Consider the following 6,324-nt stretch of genomic DNA (forward strand, 5'->3'; position numbering starts at 1 on the left):
ACACACACACACACACACACACCACACATACATACACATATACACACACACACCACACACACACACACTCACTCTATGCACACCCTCTGCCCCTCACAGCACTGGGGATTAAACACAGGATCTCCCACGTGCCAAGCAAATGCTGTACCACTGAACTACATCCCAGCTACTTTTCTGTTTTTCATGGTGAGATGGCACTGTACTGCCAAGGTGTGAACCTTTTTTGTAGTTCAGGCAAACCTTCCACTTGGCATCCTCCTGCCACTGCCTGCTGAGTAGCTTTGGTTACCAATTACATTTATTTCTTTACCACCTGAAAATAAGTTTTGGAGCCAGGTATGGTGGCACACATCTGTAACCCTAGCATTCAGGAGCTGAGGTAGAGCTGGCATGGTGATGCTTACCTTGAATCTTAGCAAAGGCAGAGGCAAGCAGATCTCTGAGTTCATGGCCAGCCTGGAGTACAGGGTAAGCTCCAGGACAGCTAGGGCTACCTACATAAAGAAACTTTACTACCTGCCCCCACCCAAAGAGATTGAGGCTTGAGGGTTGCAAGTTCAAGGCGAGTTTGGGGTATAGACTGAGACCCTCTCTCAAAAAAAGCAGAAGGTGATTTGCAGAGAAAGGAAGAAATTAAATTGTAGATATTAGGTTATTTGCCTGTTTTTAAGTTAGGGGGTTGGGGAGATGGCTCAGTGGGTGAAGCGTTTGCCACACAGGCATGAGGACCTGAGTTCAATCCACAGCACACATCTGAAACCCCAGAGCTAGGAGAGTAGAGACAAGAGGATCCTGGCAGCTCCCTGGCCAGCCAGGTTAGTTTAATTAATGACCTCTAAGTTCAGTGAGAGATCCTTTCTCAAAAAGCTAAGGTGTAGAAGGATTGTGGAAGATGTCTAGTATCGACCTCTGGTACCCAGATGTACACACACCCACATATATGTGTCCAAACACACAGAACATGTGCACACATGTATCACCCATACAGTCTTAAGGATCTTACAAGAACACATTCTTTTGCATGAATACAATGCCATATCACATCTAAAATTTGACAATATTTGTCTGATATAATTTATGTTTTCTTCTGTTTTTCAAATTTTACAGATATTTGTACAGTGTGTATGCATGTGCACATTCGTGTGTGACCTGCCACGTGTGAAGGTCAGAGGGCAACTTTTGGGATGCAGTTTTCTCCTTCCATCCCGTGGGACCCAGGATAGGAACTTAGGTCATCAGGTTTAACAACAAGCACTTCTACCCAGCGAGCCTTCTTGCTGGCCCAGTTTTCTCAATCCATTTTCTTACTGTCCCGTTTGTTTCAAGAATATCTTTTCTAGGGTTGGTAAAGTTGCTCGGGGATTGTGCACATGCCTCCTTGAGACTCTGGGTTCAACAGCATGGGGGAAAAAAGACAAAGGCTGGTTTTTAAGTTTTCCCTCAGAGGCAGGATTTGACCTAGCCTCAGGATTTGATTTTGTTAATACGGCTTTCCTTTGGTGTATACTGTAGTGCTCTGCCACTCCTTTCCTGCCCCACTCCAACACTGACTTTTTAAATACAGAAAACATAGTATAAGGAAATCCTATGTGCCCTTCATTTGGTTCTCACAATTGCCAGCATATGGTGGATCTTTTTTTAGTCTAACACTGCCATGTCCCCTTCCCGTACTTCTGCCTTATTTTAAAGCCAGGCACAGACATCAGCAACTTATTTTGTCCTTGTGTATTTTAGTATGTCTCCGAGAGAGAAGTACTCTTGTATTTACACCCTCCATGCTAGCCGCGGTACCACGACAAAGCCCGAATGAACAAAGCCAAGAGAGTTAGCTCAATGTGTCTAATACCTACTACTTACTGCCGCCCCCCCCCCCCTGCACACACTGGTCTCATAAATGCCTTTTCTCTGTGAGCATGTTGCAAATCAGTATGTAAATTACACATGGGCATTTGGCTGATAGCTCTCCAAAGCCTCCTTTGAGCTCAGACAGCCTCTCTTTTTTCCTTTAAAAAATATTATTACATTTATTTATCTGTGGATGTGGACTGCAGGTGTACACCACAGCACTCGGAAGGGGTCAGAGGAAACCAACCTAAGGGAGTTGGTTTTCTCTGTCCTTCATGTGGGTTTTAGGGATTGGACTCAGATCCAGGCTTGGAGCAAGCACTTTCACCTCAAGAGCCACCTCACCACCTTCTTTTCCTCCCTTCTCTTTTCCTCCTTCCCTCCTCCCCTTCTTTCCTGTCATTTGTGGGATTTGGGGGGGGCATGGCAATGTGTGGTGTAGAATCCTCCTGTTCTGTGGTTTTCTCAAGACATCAATGCTGTGGGTGAAGCCATCCACCCATCTTTGTAAACTAGGTTTTGGAAGAAGCTTGGGAAATCTGAGTTTAATTTCTTGTTGTTTTGTCAAGAGCTCCACTACCTAAAGTTGGGTGCGCTTGGCACGCATCTGTAATCTCAGCATTTCAGAGATAGACAAAAGGATCAGAACTCAAGGTCATCATTGGCTTCACTGACAGTTCAAGGCCAGGCTGGGTTCTATGATAGATGGGGCTATTAATGTTCTATCAGAAGATGCAGCAAGTCTGGTGTCTGGCTCTCTCCCTCTCTCCCTCTCTCCCTCTCCCTCTCCCTCTCCCTCTCCCTCTCCTTCTCTTTCTCTCCCTCTCCCTCTCCTTCTCTTTCTCTCCCTCTCTCTTTCAGCTGCAAGGATTAATCTCTTTAATCTCTGATCCCTGCACCACATTCTGAATACTTCAGGGCAGGGTTTCTGTAGAATATCCCCCACCCTGCATATATCATTTTCCTTGCTTTGCATGTTTGTCTTTCCTGTCTCTTCTGTAATCTGGGAGTTATGCCTGGACTTAGGACTTGAATGGCATTTGGGTTACACACGATTGGCAAAAGAAGGAAAGATGTGCAGCTATGAGCTTTGTGGTCCTTCTCTTTGGGAAGCAGTTGTATCTCCTCAGATAGTGTTTGCACTCTCTTCTCTTGGTCAGATGTTAACAAATGTCTATTCGCTCAAGATAGGATGGCACCGAAGGACCAAAGTAATGACTACCCTAAATTCTAGCTTAGGGAACTTGTGGGTTTCTTGAGCTTATTTTCAGGAGGGTGGGTGAGGGGTTACGTTAAAGAGGATGCTTCCTATTGGAATGTGGCTGAGGAGTTACCTCTAGAAGTGTGGGTAACCCCCAAAGCAGATGTACTGAAAGTCCTCATCGCAGCATGTGTTACAACTTCCCATAGCTGCGTAAAGGAAGCTTCAGCCACCTCCACCTCCGCACACTACCTAGCATCTTCTAAGACCTTACGCAACCAGAGCAGGGCATACAGCTGTCAGGGAGGGGCCCGAGGGAGTAGCTGCAACCTCAGTGGAGGTCAGAAGCCAACTTGCTTGAGTCAGTTCTCTGCTTCCACTGTGTGGGTTTTGAGGATTGAACTCAAGTCATCAGGCTTGGTCGCAGGCCTGCGAAGCCGTGTCTGCAGCCCATTATTAACTTTATTTTTAAGATTTTAGAGTTTTAGAGGAGTCTCATTCTGTAGTCCAAGATGTCTTCCAACTCACAGGAATTTGCCTGCTTCAGCCTTTTATGAGCCACCACACTCCAGTACTTCTTCCTTTTGTTGCTTCTTGCACAGGGCTTGCCTGCAGGTTGCCATGGCACCACTCTTTCAGTACACTCTCCCTTCAGCTCAGCATCCTTCTTCTTGTGTAGCCGCCCATCATCTGCAAAACTCAAGAAAGGAAGGCCAGAAGAGGCCTTCTGAATGGATATAGGTCCCCCACCATCCCCTACCCTCGAGACAGGGTTTCTCTGTGTAACAACAGTCATGGCTGCCCTGGAACTCACTTTGTAGACTAGGCTAGCCTCCAACTCCTTGCTCCTGCCTCCCAAGTGCTGGGATTAAAGGCATGCGCCCGCCACCACTGCCCAGTGACTGTGGATCCTTGACTCTGAATTTTAACTTTGGGTTTTCTGTTTGTTTTCCATTTTTGTTTTTGTTTTGTTTTCAAGACAAGGGTTTCTCAGTGTAGCCCTGGCTGTCCTGGAACTCACTCTGTACACCTGGCTGGTCTCGAACTCAGAGCCACCTATGTCTGCCTCCTAAGTACTTGGGTTAAAGGAGTTTGCCATCACTGCCCAGCTTTGTTATCACCTCTAGTTTCCTTCTCCCACTTACTGATCTCCTTCTTCCTAGCTAATTAATTCCCTTTCTATTTTCCTATTTATTTTTTTTAACTTTAATTCCATCATTTAGGGGGCAGAAGCTTTCTATTTTCATGTTTAATTTTTTTTTTATTATTACATGTGTGCACATATGTAGATGTCATAGGACCACTCCCAGCACCCAGTTCTCCTTCAGTTACATGGGAGCTTGGACTCGAACTGAGGTTATCAGGTTTGGCGACAATCTCTTTTCACTGGTGAGCCATCCTGTCAGTCCGTGGTTTTTGTTTTGTTGCATTTATCTATCTACCTACCTGTTTATTCATTTATTTATTGTGACCCTCTGTATTTTATCAGTGTTTTTACGACATGTAGAGGGATGATTTACCAGAGCGTGGGCTCCCCTCCAGTGATTACACCACTGAAGAAAATGTTTCCCCCTCTTCCTGCCCTAGCAACCATTACCTGCTTGTAATCCTCGGGCCCGGGCAGGTCCTCGATCCCCAGTCTCCACCACCTGCAGGCATCTATTCCTGTTTCTCTTTCCTAACTAGACTGCCCATGTTTGCTGTGGCTTCAGACCTTTCTCTTTAGCAGACACAAACTTGTCCTCACCGGACCAGTTCTTAGAAGCCTGGAGGAGCAGGCCAAAGTATTTGAGAACCTTCTATGCACCCAAGAAATCTGCTCAAGAATGCACATGAGGATAAAGTTTGCTGCCTCTGTTTTGTTGGTGGTGGTGTTTTTTTGGTTTCTTGTTTTGTTTTTGTTTGTTTGTGCAGCATAAATGTTTAGGGAGGAGGTGTCAGTCTTTCTTGGCCACAGCCCTCTTCACGGCCACCAGCACGTTGCTCAGCTTCAGTCACCTACTCTCGGGGCAGATGCGCATGCCCACCCTCTCCTAGATGAGCTTGCACACTTGTCCTTGGACACTCTGAGCAAGCGGCTCCATGGCCCCACGGCTTGTAGCACGTAGCCGAGCATCTCCTGGATCATCTGGTGTGCTCGGTGAGACTGTGCCTCGCTTACTGACATTCGTCGACACCTTGTGGCCTTTGTTGAAGGCCATGGGGCAGCACAGAGCTGTGGCTGCTGCTTTCATGGTGGCCAGTGCAGGAAGGATGGCTCCACCCAGAACCCTGGGGTATCTCACCTCTGCTTCTCAGGGTCTGTTTACCTGGGTTTCATTAACTTCCAGAGTGGCCTGGTGCCCTCGCACAGCACAGCCACATCTCTATGGAGCTCCGAGTACGCCAGTGACTATCTCTTCATCCTTTATAAAGTTCTATCACTTTTCTTTTACTCTTTCATGTTGACATTTTTATTGTAGAGGGCAGCCCCACAATATTCATCCCAGCGGATTCAGGTCACACATTTTCAGTGGGAACACCATAGGAAGGAAGTAACGACTTACTCACCCTCTGACACCTGGCGCTGAGAGCCTGTCTGCTGGGTACCAGTGATCATAGCTGACTCAGAGTGGTACCTGATGGGTCAAGAAATCACAGTAAAGGATGTGTCTTTTCTTTGCTTGTTTGGAGACAGGGTTTAATGTATCCCGACCAGGGCTCAAATTCACTACGTAGTTAACGATGGCCTTGATCTGATCCTGCCTCTCTCACAGGGTAGTGCTAGCATGACAGATCTGCACCACCATTGCCTGGTTAACATGGTGCTAGGATCAGAAACAAGACTTTTGTGTATTCTGGGCAATCACCACCTTCCTAGCTGCGGAAGATGCTTTCAATCTTTCAGTAATAAGTAGCTATTCAATGAGTAGATTCTGTTATCCTTTAATTTAATATCTGTGGGTGATTTTTAAAATATAGTTATTTTATTTTTAATTATGCTTATCTCTGTGTGTGGTTATGTGTACAGGAATGAGTACAGGTGGCCTTAGAAGTCAGAAGTGTTAGATCCCTTTAGACCTGTAGTTACAGACGTTGAAGGCTGCCATGTGGGTGTTGGGAATCAAACAAGAGTCTTTTGAAAGAGCATCCAGTGCTCTTGCTCCAGCCGTTGCTGATACTTACACCTGCTGTTACAACTGGCATTGTCCAATGTGTTATCTTGTAACTACCTTTCCATATACATGTGTAGATGATATGTTACTGAAACCAACTTTTTCTCCTATTCCTTTCATTTT

At 46.0% G+C, this 6,324-nt stretch overlaps 2 protein-coding genes across 2 annotated transcripts in view; one reads left to right on the forward strand and one right to left on the reverse strand.

The window, feature by feature from the left end:
• Positions 1-6,324, forward strand: part of Cacng7 (calcium voltage-gated channel auxiliary subunit gamma 7) — a 34,813-nt gene that overhangs the window by 21,139 nt on the left and 7,350 nt on the right. The window lies entirely within an intron of this gene.
• Positions 3,527-6,324, reverse strand: part of LOC110298854 — a 31,741-nt gene continuing 28,943 nt past the window's right edge. The window contains exons 3-4 of the transcript XR_003837112.1: positions 5,597-5,664; positions 3,527-3,736 (exon numbers count right to left, since the gene is read on the reverse strand). The gene's annotated coding sequence lies outside the window, so the exon portion shown is untranslated. The remainder of the gene's footprint in view (positions 3,737-5,596; positions 5,665-6,324) is intronic.

Source organism: Mus caroli, chromosome 7, assembly GCF_900094665.2.
Source record: "Mus caroli chromosome 7, CAROLI_EIJ_v1.1, whole genome shotgun sequence".
NCBI classification, from domain to species: Eukaryota; Metazoa; Chordata; class Mammalia; order Rodentia; family Muridae; genus Mus; species Mus caroli.